The sequence below is a fragment of the Rhinopithecus bieti genome, unplaced genomic scaffold, assembly GCF_001698545.2.
Source record: "Rhinopithecus bieti isolate Rb0 unplaced genomic scaffold, ASM169854v2 scaffold_1428, whole genome shotgun sequence".
NCBI classification, from domain to species: Eukaryota; Metazoa; Chordata; class Mammalia; order Primates; family Cercopithecidae; genus Rhinopithecus; species Rhinopithecus bieti.
Window position 1 is genome coordinate 1,282,760 of NW_016803608.1, and position 15,326 is coordinate 1,298,085.

Genomic DNA, 15,326 nt, shown 5'->3' on the forward strand with positions numbered 1-15,326 from the left:
GATTGCTAATCACTCATAAGATGACTGACAGGATTTGTCCCTATGGCTTCTCTGTCTAATCTCCATGGGATGGCTTGATTGGCCTGGGACTTCTATTAAACTGACATTTTACAGGCAAGGCTCTCATCTGATCTGTGAAATTATCTTATCCATTATTTTCAGATCTTTTTTTTTTTTTTTCTCTGTGGCTATATTTTAGTTGTATGAGGTTTTAAAGAAAACTGGTCATTCTCCAACATAGGCTCAAAGTCCTAGCCTTTGAGGCAGTTGTGGAATGTGATTTTAGCTCCCTGTGTCTTAATACCTCCAACTGTAAAACAGCTTTGAGCATAGTTTTCTCAAGGTGATGATGAGGCTTAACTGCACAAACTAACTAAAAGAGCTGTAACACATAGGGGAGTGAGCACTCAGTAAGCATGTGTTCCTTTTACACTCCTTACAAGAACCGATAATTATAGCAATCATCTTCAAGACTTTCAAAGCAATCCTGCTGATTACTAGAATCAGTTCAACTGCTTTTTCTGGTCAGAAATAAAAATTCTCAAACAAAGAAAGTTTAAATTAGTGCCTGAAAGGAATCTGAGGATTCAGTCACTGGCCAGGAAGTAGCTCTTGTAAACATGAAGATCATAAAGAATTTGGTCTATAGTTCTTGAGAGCAGGTACAGAAGCTTCTTAAATAAAGTAATGGTTTTCTCAAAGAAGTCAAAGGTGGGGTTCTGACCACAGCTCAGAGAAACGAAGTCAGAAATTTCCAGTGAAAGAATTTCTATTCAGGTGGAATTGCTGACTAGCCACAAGATCATTTCTGTCACTAGTCATAAAGCTATGCCTAAAATATGCTTAACACATTCAATTGCAATCAGTAAAAGTCATAGTCTTTAAATTTCATGATCAGATGTATCAAAGGACCCTTGTTCCTCCAGTCAAGTGAGTAAGTGCCAGCAAATTACCAAAATCTAAATTTAATAAAATTGTATTAGTCACTTTCTGAGGTGTCATCTCAGAGTAATTCTGAGATCAAAACCCTGAGTTGAACATGTCAAACCAGGTGGCTTATGAATCAAAGAGAAACAACTGACATGATGGTCGGTGTGGCTCTGCTGGTAAAGGAAAAGCACGTTTGCATTTTGCGAGTCAAGACCCTGGCGTGTCCCTCTTGTCCAAATACATTGTCTGCCAGACTCTGGGCTATATTTTGTGTTTGTGTGCTATCACTGGCATACAGCCAGTCAGTACCCAGTAAATGTGTTAAGCCACTGGTCTATGCCATGAGTGAAGCAAAATCTTTATGGACACTGTCCTGGTAACCAGGATGAAGTAGCAAAAGCAGTACATTTAGGAGTCAGGAAAAATGATCTCTGAACTCAGCTTCTTAAACTGAATAATGAGAATAATGATAAATGCCTGGCCAATAGAAAAGGGTAGTTTTTAATATAATTTTAAAACACAAGACAGCAAGTCACACATTCTGAAACCCTATAGAAATCTAGCATTTATTTAATAATTATTTGTTATGCATACACCATGTGGCATGCACATTTCCAGATTCCTAGAACAAATCAGAACCAGAAAGAAATTAATGTGTGCTCTTATGAAGCTCACATTCCATCAGGGAAGACAGGCAACAAGAAATTGATGTTTAAAAAGAAAAATTAAAGTAAATTTCACCATGTATTAAAAGGAATAATTGTAATAAAAAGGTAGAGCCAGATGAAGAGGCTTTAGGAGTATGGGGCTGGGGAGAGGATTACAAAATGAACTAGGTATGTCAGGTTAGAATTAGTTTCTTTGTGAAGGTGACACTTGAACAAAGCCTGGAAGAAGGTGGGGAAGTTGAACTTTCATATATCTGGGGGGAAGCACTGCAGGTCAAATGAACACCCTAAGATAGGAGCACATAAACTGTGTGGGTGGAGCAGAGTAAGTTAGGGGAAGAGTGGTGATAGGTAGAGTCAGAGGTACTGTGATCCTGATCTTATAAAGCCCTGTAAGCCTTTGTAAGGACTTTGGCTTTTACTCAGAGTAGAAAAGGAAGTCATTGCAAGATTTCTGACCGTAATTTTGAAAAACATTTTTTTTATTTGCCTAATGTTAAGAATAGATCATAGCGGTGCTAAGAATATAAAAAGAGAAACCAGGTAGGAAGTGCTTGCAGTAATCCCAGAGAGGAAGATGGCTTGCTCCTGGATGGTAATAGTGGAGGTGGTGAGAGGTAATAAGCTTCTGAGTGTATTCTAATGGCACAACCAAAAGAATTTTCTGATGGGTTGAATGTAGGGTATGAGAAAGAAAGAGAGGAGTGAAGATGATTCCAAGGTTTGGAGCTTGATTAACTGAGAGAGTGTGCACGTTTGGGGCATGGAACGACATTAAGAGTTCAGTTTGGAACATATTTGGTTTTAGATCTCTGCTCTATCTCTGATTGTAGGTGTTGATTAGGCAGTTAATGACATGAATCTGGAGATCAAGAAAGTCTGGGGATGTAAATTTGGAAGCCATCAACATATGTGGTATTTAAATCCATGAGACCAAAAAAGACTGGTCTCATGGATTTAAATAAAGTGAAATGGAGAAGGAGAAGAGACCTAAGGACTGAGCCATGGGTAACTCTAATATTTAGTTTGTTGGACAGAGGAGGAGGAAACAGCAGAAAAGACTGAGAAGGAGTAGCCACTGACACAGAAGAAAAATCAGGAGAACGTAGTGAACTAGAAGTGAAATAAAGAAAAAGTCTCAAGGAGGAGGAGCCAACTGTGTCGAATGCTAATGTTAGGTAGGTAGGATGAGAACCAAAATTGACCATTGGATTTGACAACATGGTTGTAACTGGTAAGTCGGAGAGATTGGTCTGAACAGACAATGAAGGAAAACAAGTACAACACATACACAACCTGCAGGCCCAGATGTGTGAGGACTGTGGGAGAAAAACAAACAAATAACAACGACAAAAAAACCCAATCACTACCTCAGAGACATTGTAAGGAAAGTTGGGTTTTCATTAGAGTAAAAATGTGAAAAGAATGTTCAGATAAAAGGTTAAGGATCTAGGAGATTTTTTGATTGCAGAACCTGAATTCTAGAAGACGTGGCAGAAGGAGTTTATGAATTGGGGAGTGGTGGGAAAGGGATGAGAGGTCAAAACTGTGCAGAGTTCTGTGAGAATTCATGTGACAGATATAACAGGTATCTGGGATTGTGGGCTTCTTTTGATGACTGACAGGTCCAGGGATAACAGGCATAATGTAGTTAGGCCTGGTAGGTTCAAGCATAGCATGTAGTAAAGCAGTAGATGTGAAGAGATTGGGAAGTCTGGGTGTCTAGGCCTCCTTCTGATCCCTACTGGCAGAGGTCATATGGTCTGGGGAAGCTATGGATAGTTGCGACCCAAAATCATGAATTTGGCCTTGACACTTCTGGGTAGAGTTGAGACCCCTGAGGAATCTGCTTGATGCTTTAACTCACAGTCTCTTCTCTACCCATGAGGAGAGTTGGAAAGCCTAGAGAAGACACAAGCAATGCCCTCATTTAAGAGTTCCCTTTAGATCTCTCTGGAGAAAGAACAGGAATTACCTCAGATACTCTTCCTTGTCTTTTGCTGATAGGACTGAAGACTTCTGGGGAAACCACATACCATTTCTACCATTTGGACCCAAAGGATGGGAACCAAAGACCTTAAAGAAAGTGTGGTCTTAAAAAGATACTATTAGTTGAAGATATTCCCCAAAGAAATGGAATATGGAGGTGTGGGCTAGGAGAAGGGACATAGTATTCATTGAGTGGCTATTATGTGTCAACTTACTAAATACATATGTTACATTTCATTTAATCTGGCAGTGTTATAGTTAAGTAGAAATGGTCACCCCTGTTATAAACACATTACATGCTTGAGCAGCTAACTCAGGGATTTGATATAAGGTCTAATTCTATGAAAATTTTGACATGATCATCTTCCATACGTACTTTCATTCTTGCAGTGATATATGCTATTGTTAGTGTATCCAATTCCAAATATTTTATAAGTTGTTATGCATTTTCAGTAATTATTCTAAAGTGTCTAGTATCTAGGTTGATCTTCAATGTTTGTTCATTGAGTGGTTCGTTAATTCCGTCCTTTTTTTCGTTCAACAAATATGGGTGTTTACTATGTATAAAGCACCATAAATTTCTTCCATCACACTTTTCATTAGCTGTCCAACTTTGTTGAATGAATTTCATTTTATTTTCATCTTTAATTGAAACTTTTTTACATATCAATGCTAAATGTTAGAAATTCCTTAAATATTACAGAATCAGAGAAAAAAGGCCACTTTCAAAATAACTCCAATATTTAAAAATATTGGGTGTATAATGTATTTATTTGAAACATGCAGTATGGTTTTATGTCTTAACAATTTACTCTTCTTTAATTTATAAGTGTGTTTACTCATTCTACTAATTCACTAAAAACTCCAGTGCAAGGATTAAGAGTTATTGCTATCAAGTCAGGCAGACCTGAGTTAGAATCCCGGCTCTACACATACTGACTGTGTAAATTTTGGCAAATTTCTGAAACTCTCTAAGCTTCAGTGTCTTCATCTGTTAAATGTTAATAACAATAATAACTACTTTATAGTGTTCTTGTAAAAACTAAAGAAGATAGTGTGTGAAAACCTTGTAGCACAGTGCCTGAAACATATCAACATTTCACTAAATGTTATCTTATATTATTACTATTATTTTTATTAATTCAAAACATTGTGGACAATGTAAAAACAGATAGCTGGTCCCTAGCACCAAGGAGCTTATAATTCAGAAGAGAAAACAAGATGTATACAAATAATCATAGCTGGCAGTATAAATGCCATAAAAAAAGGTTTAGATCAAATGCAGAGGAAGAAGGAATTGCTTCTTCCCTAAATAATCAGGCAAGATTTTGGTTGAGGTTGACCATTCATTCACAGTTCTTGAATTGAACAGTAGCTATAGGTTGAAGGGTAATGAAAGTGAATCTAGAGATTTAAGGGATGATACTAGACTGACAGTAGCCATCCAGCAAGGTCAATCTAGGGAAGAATTGTGGTATCCAGGGGCAAAGCCAGATTCCGATACCCACTTATGAGGATAAGAAGTTGCAAGAACTGAAAGGAATGAATTTCAGAATCAAAGTTATGAACCAAAGTCAGGTTAAAAACTAGAGGAAGCATATAAGACATCAAGATTTGTTGTGGACTTAGGTGCCAGAATCTATTTTCAGCACTAAATTTCCTTACATAGATTTCCTTTTAAAAGAGCAAGAGCACACTTTCACAGCCACACTGCCTTTCATCCTAAAAGAAATCATTTGCCATTGGCCAGGCAGACTTTTGGAAAGGAGATGTCTGTAGTAAGGGAAGCTTCCAAATGAGAGCAGTGACACAAGCAAGAGTGCAGGGAATGGGGAAGTATGAGAAATGGTCATTCTCCTTTGTAGAACTTTAGGATTCACTCAGATCCTATGTAAAGCAATAATTATTTGGGGTAAAGTGAGATTTTAGAATCAACTTGCTGTTTGCCTTTGACTTACATTGTATTTCAGAGTTGCGCTCTGTAAAGACTGTTTTGTGCCATTCTTTTAGCCTCCCTGCCCATTAGATGCTGTTATTTTTGTCTTGGGATCATTAAACAAAGTACTGGTGGGGTATAGGCTCTGGCTTCCCTTGAAAGTGACTTCATCCATTGTAATCATGTTGTGTGATAATGTAACAGTAAGCTCTCTGTCAGAGCTCTGAGTCCTAAAATAGACCGGCAGGATCTCACTTTCTCAGCCTGAGCATGTCACTATTGTACTTTGGTTCTGACAGTGCTGGCAAGGAAACCCAGAGGTGGAGCTCAATCCGTTTGTTCTCATCTCAAAGAACTTATAATACAGTAAAAGCACTCCCAAAGGAAGCAAATGCTCATAAAGAGCCCAGACTTTATTTCAAAGGCATGAGGCACAAAGACTGCCTAGTTATACAGGAAAGAGAAACCCACTTTAGAGGCCGGATTGCCTCCTGGTTAAGAGCACAGAGTCAGACCAACTTGGGCAGAATTCTATATCTACCACCAGGAACCACAGATAAACTAATTATCCTCTCAAAACCTCAGTTCCTCGTCTATAAGATAGAGAACTGTAACACCTATCTCAGAGGGTTATTGCTGAAAGGATATATAATGTAATGTATATAAAGCATTTAGCTCTTAGCTTGGCATATAGTAAATATTCAACATATTGTTGCTATTCTTCATTCATAGACCCAAGAATTCTATATTGCAAAAGGAATCAATGACTCAACACATATCTGGTTATAAGGTTGGGGTTTCATACTAAACTAAGGTAAACAAGAGTTCATTGCATACCAAGACTGATAAAAACACAACTTAAGAATTAGTAAGGTTAGCAGAATGTGTCCCAGGAAGAAGTTTCCCAAAGGTTGAAGGGCTCACAGAAGCTCTCTGTGGTCACTCTGTGATGATCTCGACCCTATTCTTGAAACTTCATGTCCCCACAGCCCCGCAGTACTTTTCCACTGGCATAGAGGGCTAGCAGTCCTGGCACTTTGAATTAAAGGCCATTGAAGTGTTGGGTCCCAGTCTCCTCAGACTAGAAGGAGAACAGACCTGGCCATCTGAGTACGTGGTACCACACTCTTAAAGAGATACTCATTATCCAGTGAAATCAATCATTTAAATAAAGAGAAGAGCTGGTGATTTTTTTTTTTAAAGCAATTGAATCACAAAGAAGGGCATATGGAATAGATTAAGTGATCAGCATCACCTAGGTACTTGTTAAAAATGTACATTGCTGGACTTCTACTGAATCAGAGCTTCTGAGCACATGGAGTCTCAGAACCTGTATTTTAAACAAGCACCCCCATGTGCTTTTGGTTTTGGTGGTCCCCACTTTGAGGATCACTGGTTTGAGTAAAGCTTACATATGCTGGGGAAAATCTGGAGGGAGTTCTACCTACAAGGCAGCCCAAATGACTGAAGCCATTAAAAAGTACAAATAAAGCCTATTTCAACTAAAGCAATGTAGACGAGGAAAGGGATGTGTTCTTTAGTAAGCTAGAAGTGAATTTTATTATTATTTAGAATGGTGGAAGATAATTAATCAATTTGGCTGTAACACCTTTTTGGATACTACTGCAGCAGCTTCTGAGATATGTCAATTTTATTCACAAGGAGCAATAATATAAGGCAATTTATTTTTCTAGGTCATTCATGCTTTAATGTATCCAATATTTATCAGCTCTCTGCAGTGTAAGTAGTAAAAAGCAAATTAAAACAAATAAGAAATAAGAGCTGAGAAAGTAGTCCTCTTTTTCTCTATGATTAAAATTAAAATTCTAGCTGGACATAATATTTCTGTAAGCTTTAAGGCAGGGCAATTTGCATCTTCTGGCTTCTTTCCCTGTTCAGTTCACCTCTGTTATCAAGATGACGTTATTTATTTAATTTTTTCAAGATCACCATGTGTTTATTATGAGGATTTCTTTTTAATTGCTTGAATACAATCTTATGCTTCAGCCAGAACACAAGATGGTATAATAGATAACAGTATTAATTATCATCATTTATGAGTGAAATCTGGGCAATGATTTAGATAGGGCAATGGGAACAACGATATTTTTCCTTAAAAACAATGACATTTCTGTGATTTTGTACTTGCTTTACTGGGGTTGAGGATTTTTTTTTAAGTGTAATGATAAAATATTGTGATAGATGGCAGTTCGTCTCTCTTAATTGCACTAAAAGCAAAACACTTATTCCTAAGGAATAGTTGTGGCTTATACAAATACAAATCTTTTTCTTTTCAATATAGAGTAAGCCACTCTCCATTTAAAGGATCAGTTCGTGTACAATCACAGTCCTTGGTAGTCTGCCAAACACAATAGGGCATTAATTAACATGTGCTGGGGGATTCATCAACATGCACAGTGGTAGCATGCAATTGGAGCCTTTTTTTCCTCCCCTTTCCTCTCTACGTTGGCAGAATTCATGAAAGATCTACTCTAGTATGTAAATCAGTTCTTGCTAAACGCCTTGTAATGGAGTTCCTTTATTTTTCAAAGCTGTTGTCAGAGCTACTCACATACCCTAGAAAGACACTTACTCTGTCTCTTTCTCATGTTTAAAATCCAACTACAGTGGGCAAAAATAACATATTTGTTTACTTGTCATGCAGTCTGCACTGTAAATAAATCATCTGATAAATTACTTCCCAAAAAAGAACAGAATGAGGTTCATTTCCTTTAATGTTGTACCGGTGGAGATGGCAGAATTATTCTCCCTGTTAGCCCAGGGTGACAGTACACTGGTCTGCTAACTTACCTAAGTGTTGAGAGAAGCACTGAATTTAGCGTCTATCACCTGGCACGAGTAGGTGAAAAAAATGAGGAGTAAATTTGATTTAAATTAGTTCTCAGTTGGGTCTTTGGTTTGTCTTACCTTGCTAAGCCCTCACTGACTGATTTCAGTACCTTTTGCATGTTCTTTGGGATTGAGATATGGATTAATCACTCAGACCTGTAAGAACCAGACTTTCGACAATAGAAAATCTGTCCTCTAGAAGTAAAGAAAATGAAATCAAGGAAATGGAAACTTGTATCTTTATTTTCCACTTCTGAAAAAATGTATACATGTTTCCATTTAATTTGAGTTTTAGATTGTATAATTTGTGGCTAGTTCTTATTTTAAAAAATGAAATAATGTATGTAAAGTGCTTAGCAAAGTACCTAAAGTAAATGCCTAGAAAATGGCAGTAGAAATTATCCTTGGAGGTGGTGTTAGAGGTGTTATTATTATCATTTATTTTCTTTTATAGCCTGGAAATCACTAGTATTATAAAAAGTACAATGCATTTTTTACGTTTTAATCATTTTCAATATATATTAATAAAAGGCTTAGTTTTAGCATGTAGAGGAGATGTAGAATTTGAAGGTTCAATTTGATCACCTCAGCTGTTCCGTAAATGTGTGTCCTTTATATGACTGCTTAAAGAGAGGCAGTTTAGTGATTCAGATGTCTTTAGAGTTATGCACACCTGGTTTCCATCTCAGTTCTACCATCGTGTGACCTTGAGCAAATTATTTAACTGCACTAAGGCTCAGTTTCCTCTTTTGTAAAATAGAAATAATGGTTGTAAAGATCCAATGAGATGACATGTGTCAAATATTTGACAGTATCCTGGCACACAAAAATGACTCAATCATTGGTAGAGACACACTCTTAATATACCAAAAACCTTCCTTTTCTTATGCTGAAAGACACAGGGAGCATTCTTTAATCCCCATCAGGGGTGCGATTGCCATCTTTTCCTCTTGGAAAGAGCAGGTTCTCCTGCCCACTAATGCTCAGAGGGGCTGAGAAAACAAGCCATCTACAAGCATTCCATGTTGTTGCCTTCTCCTCGATTGTTCCCTGAGATTTACATTAGTATGTCATTAGTAGTCAATGAGAGTCAGATAATTAAAGCTGCTTTCATTTAAAACAAAAGCAAAACCAACCACTTTTAATAAATAGAAAATTCTGAAAATTAAAATTTAAAAGTGAAAATTATCTGTATAAATATACATTTTCTCTTACTAGGTATTTTAGGAAAGTAGGAAAATGCCTGTTTTATAAGCTTTCATTCTATCATGAATTACAGCATACTTATTTAAAAATTGTTTGGAAATGATAGAATATTTGTGGCAGTATTCATACTATATTTCCTTAAAATATGAAACATTAGTTATAATATCCTATCAGTGTTTTTTCACTGAGAATATTTTTTAGCTATTGACACAAATGTTTTCATATGCTTCCATGGATCCATTTCTTCCTAAAGCTCTATTTATATCATATTTAATTTGTAAGATATTAAGTTATTTATACCTCAGATTTAGTTTTATGTATAATAAGAAATTACAGGGTAATTTTACTATATTGAATTTAAACAGATTAAAAAATATGACTGAACTTGGATTTTATGTGGGAAAGAGGTTCAGCATTGTAACCTATGTTCCTCATCCTCAGCTGTTGTCAGTATGGGGAAGTAAAGTTAGTTCCATAGGAAAAAACTTTCAGAGGAAGACCATTATTCTTTTATGAGAAAACAGAGCATCCATCATGCTTCATATTTATTATTTCATTGTTTGGAGTACACTTATTTGTTTTACTTTATTTTTATTTATTATTAATATTTTTGATTGACAAATCATAATTATATATATTTATGGGGTACAAGGTGATGTTTTGATATATGTATTCAATGTCGCATGATGAAATTAAACTGTCATACCCATCATATCACTTGCCTATCATTTTTCGTTTGTTTGTTTGTTTTTTGAGACGGAGTCTCACTCTGTCCCCCAGGCTGGAGTGCAGTGGTGTGATCTCAGGTCACTGCAACCTCTGCTCCCTGGGTTCAAGCGATTCTTCTGCCTCAGCCTCCTGAGTAGCTGGGATTATAGGCGCCTGCCACTGTGCCATGCTCAGATAATTTTTGTATTTTTTTTAGTAGAGACAGGGTTTCGCCACTTGGCCAGGCTGGTCTTGAACTCATGACTTCATGATCCACCTGCCTCAGCCTCCCGAAGTGCTGGGATTACAGGCATGAGCCATTGTGCCTGACCCACTTACCTATCATATTTTAAGGTGAGAGATTGAAAATCTACTCTCTAAGTTATTTTGGAATATATAATACATTATTATTGACTATAGTCACCCTTCTGTGCAATTCCTCTCAAAACCTATTCCCCTAGTCTCTCTAAGCTTTGTACCCTTTGATCAACAACTTGCCATTCCCTCTCTCCTCTTTCTCTTCCACTAGTCTCTGGTAGCCATCATTCTACTCTCTACTTTTATGAGTTGCACTTTATCAGATTCCACATATAAGTGACATCGTCTGGTATTTGTCTTTCTGTGCCTGGCTTGTTTACTTATCATAATGTCCGCCGTATTCATCCATGTCATTATAAATGACGAAATTCCACCCTTCTTCAAGGTTGAATAGTATTCCGTTGTGTGTATACACATTTTCTTTATCCATTCATCTACTGATGAACACTTCGGTTGTTACCATATCTGGACTGTTGTGAATAATGCTGCAATGAACATGGGAGTGCAGATATTTCTTCAATATATTGATTTCTGTTCCTGTGGATATATACCTAGAAGTGGAATCGCTGGGTGGTATGGTTGTTCTACTTTTAGTTGTCTGAGGAACTTAATTTACATTCCTACCAACAATGTATAAAGATTGCCTTTTCTCTGCATCCTCTCTAATGTTTATCCTTCATCTTTTAAATAAAAGTCATCTTAACAGGAGTCAGGTTATCTTATTGTGGTTTTAACTTATATTTCCCTGATTAGTGATACTGAGCATTTTTAAATGTGCCTATTGGCCATTTGTGTGTCTTCTTTTGAGAAATGTCTGTTCAGGACCTTTGTCCATTTTTAACTGAATTGTTTTCTTACTATTGAGTTGTTTGAGTCTCTGTGGGTTGTGTCTTTACTCAGTTGGCTATTTCCTGTGCTGTGCAGAAACTTTTTTGTCTGAAGTAATCCCATTTATCTATTTGTGCTTTTGTTGCTTGTGACAACAAAAATAGTTAGAGTAGGCCACAAAAAACAGTGAAAGAATAAATAAGATATAGTATTTGCTAGCACAACAGACGACTCTAGTCAAAAATAATTTAATTGTACATTTAAAAAGAAGAGTATAATTGAATCATTTATAACACAAAGGAGAAATGCATAAGGTGATGGATATCCCATTTACCCTGATATGATTATTATGCATTGCATGCTTGTATCAAAATAGCTCATGCAACCCATAAATATACACATATACTATGTACCCACAAAAATTAAAAAATAGATATGATACTTGAAAAGATACAACATATTGATAGGAGTAGATGTTAAGTGTTCTCACCATCAAAAAAAATGAGTTAAGTATATGAGGTAACAAATATATAAAGTACTTGATTCAGCCATTCAATAACATCAAAATAGGGTATACATCATAAATACATACAATTTTTATTTTTGTCAATGAAACAATAAATTTTAAGAAAAGGTTATATCCAAAAAATAATTGCCTAACCCAATGTTGTGAAGCTTTTCCCCTATATTTTCTTAGTAGTTGTACAGTTTCAGATCTTTAGTCCATTTTGAGTTGATTTTTTAGTATGGTGTAAGATAAGGGTTTACTTTCACTCCTATGGATGTGGATATCCAGCTTCCCAGCACTATTTATTGAAGAGACTGTCCTTTCCCCATTGTGTGTTTTTTGCCACTTCTGTCAAAAATCTGTTTACTATTAATGCATGGGTTTATTTATGGGTTTTCTATCCTGTTCTATTGGTCTATGTCTGTTTATATTCTAATAACATGCTGTTTTGATTAAATCACTTTATAACATGTTTTGAAATCAGGATGTATGACACCCCCAGCTTCGTTCTTTTTGCTCAAGATTGTTTTAGCTATTTGGGGTCTTTTGTGATTACACACAAAGTTAAGCATTGGTTTTTTCCTTGTCTGTGAAAAAAAACACATTAGAATTTTGATAGGGATTGCATTGAATCTGTAGATCACTTTAATAATATAGATATTTTCATAATGTTAATTTTTCCAATCCATGAACACAGGCTATCTTTCCATTTATTTATGTTTTATTCATGTTGCTTGATTTTAAAGAAATAGGTAACTGCCTGTGACTTTAAGGAGCTCAATTCCTTGTTGAGACAGGTCAGACACAAATGGAACTTACTTATTGTTAGAGAATATGGAAATTTGAGCATGAGTGGTTTTTCGGTTGAGACAATCTAAGACATTTGTCTATACAAATCTTCAGAAATTGCAATTTCAATATTAATAGGAGAGATAATTAGTTAAGATCACCAAAAGCTTTTTCTTCTTCTTCTTGATTGGAGAAAGGTCAGGAAAAGAGCCCTCCTTGAGCATAACTGAGTATCAATGAATTTGGGTAAAGTGAGATAGGAATTGAGTGGAAGAAAGTGAGAGCAACAAAACTTGGACTTTCTCCTTTCTGACTGCTGCTGTTCCTTGATAAAGAGATGGTTATGGTCATCCAAGTTAATTATAATTTCCTGCTCACCTTAGTGTTTGCTGAGAATATTTGTTTATTATAAGTACTACTATGGAGTTTTCTATATGCCAGGTACCTCTCTGATTACCTTGTAACTACTAACTTATTTAATCTTCCCAACAGCCCTATGAGTCATGAATCATTATTAACATCTCCATTTTATAGGTGAGTGTACTGCACCACTGGACAATTAACTAACTTGCTTAAGTTCTCCTAGCTAGAAAGTAGTTGGGCTGGGATTGCAACTCCAGACAGTTTGGCTCCAATGTCTGTGCTCTTATTCACCTGCTGAACCATGCTGCATTTCCAGCAAGCTGCTCCAGTCTTTTTGTAGGAGGAAAATGAAATTGAGTAGAGGGAGAAGATGGGTGTCAGAGTAGAGTTGATAGAAACCTGTCACCTATTCAAGTTCACCAGACTGCATATCTGGCATTGTTGTGAGTCCAAAGTTGATGCTGTGGCTGATTACAGCAAACTCTTATTAATTCAGCAAGCAACAGCCAGAATTCAACAACATTAGTTAATTGACTTGAGGTTAAATTCTTCCCAATTATTCAGTGTTTTGTTAAAGAATGCATAACATCTAATCAGTTAAGGACTACCAGTGACTTTGAATTACATATCATTTTGAATAAATCAGCACTAGTTTAACAAACCTTACTTATAATTAGTTATTAATGGTTATATCTTTGTTGGTATAAAAAACTATTATTGATATCAGTTTATTTTAGAAGGACTGTAATTGGAAGCAATTGCCAAGACTTCTCATTGTTCTTTTAGGATCCTGGAAGAACAAATGATTAAGCAGCCAAGTGTTTGAGCTATCATCTTTGCTTCTCAGTGGATTAACTCTTCCTCCTTATAGTTACAAGGAAATGAGAAGGAAAAGAAATGTGAATAACCCTAGGAGAATTATCCCCAAGTTTTTTGAAAACCCTTCGTCTCTGAATATTTCCCACTGCTAATACACAATATGGGTGGAATAGGCCCAGTAATCTTCCATGCATTTGTAGGTCTGTGTGTGTAGGGATCTGTGTTAAAAGGAATCCTGACAGTTACCAATGACATAACACTTACACATAGAAATGCCATTTCAAAAATAAGACATCATAATCTTAAGAGAATTTAATTTTCTTGGATACCTAACTTTTGCTTTCTGAGCAAGGATCACTAAGTTAGAGTTAAGACTATGAACTTTAGAAAAACTGAAATCCCCTATGTCATTATCAGATTTGCTATGTGGTAAGGACTTCTTTCTGCCTCCTTTCCTCCTCTCTCACCTAGCCACACAAGCATATCTGCACACACACATCGATACACATTCACATACAGATGCTGCATTTATAAACCACAACACTCTGCCAGAAGAACTGGCATCAGCTGACTTTTTTTGTCTCATTTTTCTTCTCACCACCAGAGAGGACAAACCCATCAGCAGTTAAATTGACTGATTTGGATTTTTTTAAAATATTCACCTGCTCAGAACTAAAGTCATTGCTTGGGTGATGATGTCAATGCTACCTTTGACCACTTTAGAGGCTTTCCTCTTTGCTCACTCCTTTCCAGAATCCCTCACTGCATTCCCTACACTCCCTCATGAATCCCTTCCTGTTGGAGTGAGGCTTTCAGCCTCCTCCTCTGTGAAATCAAAGTTCACATTTCTTATTAACCCATTGCCACTCTGACACATTTTGGTGCAAAACTTCTTTATAATTTCTATTAAGTGTAAATTGCTGTATAGCTCACGGGGGACACAAGCTAATTTGCAAAATTCAGCAATACTCAGTGGCCATTCCTATCAATAGGGTCAATGAGCTATTGTGCTTGATGAGAGAGTGAGTGAGGGGATGAATGAGTGAAAGAGCAAGAGGCACTGTCCTTTCTCTTAGTATATTTAGTATTTACCTTACTGGTGCTGAAATGAGCATAGTTTTAAGACTTCTAAGAGGCCCATGCAGAGAGAGCTCAAAAATGACACGAAGTACAGAGCCTTGTGGCTACTTGCAGACACACAGTGATGGTATGTTGGAAAACAAAATGTGAGGGCTGTACTCATATCAGGCACGTGACATATGTTGGCACAAATAATTTATTTCTCTAAAGGAATTTACCTCAATACTTATAAATTTGAAGAAGGGATGACAGTAGTATTTTCTACATTGAATTTTTTTTTAACAACTAATATTTTTTAAGATGCCTGTAGCAATCATCTTTGAGACTTTATTTT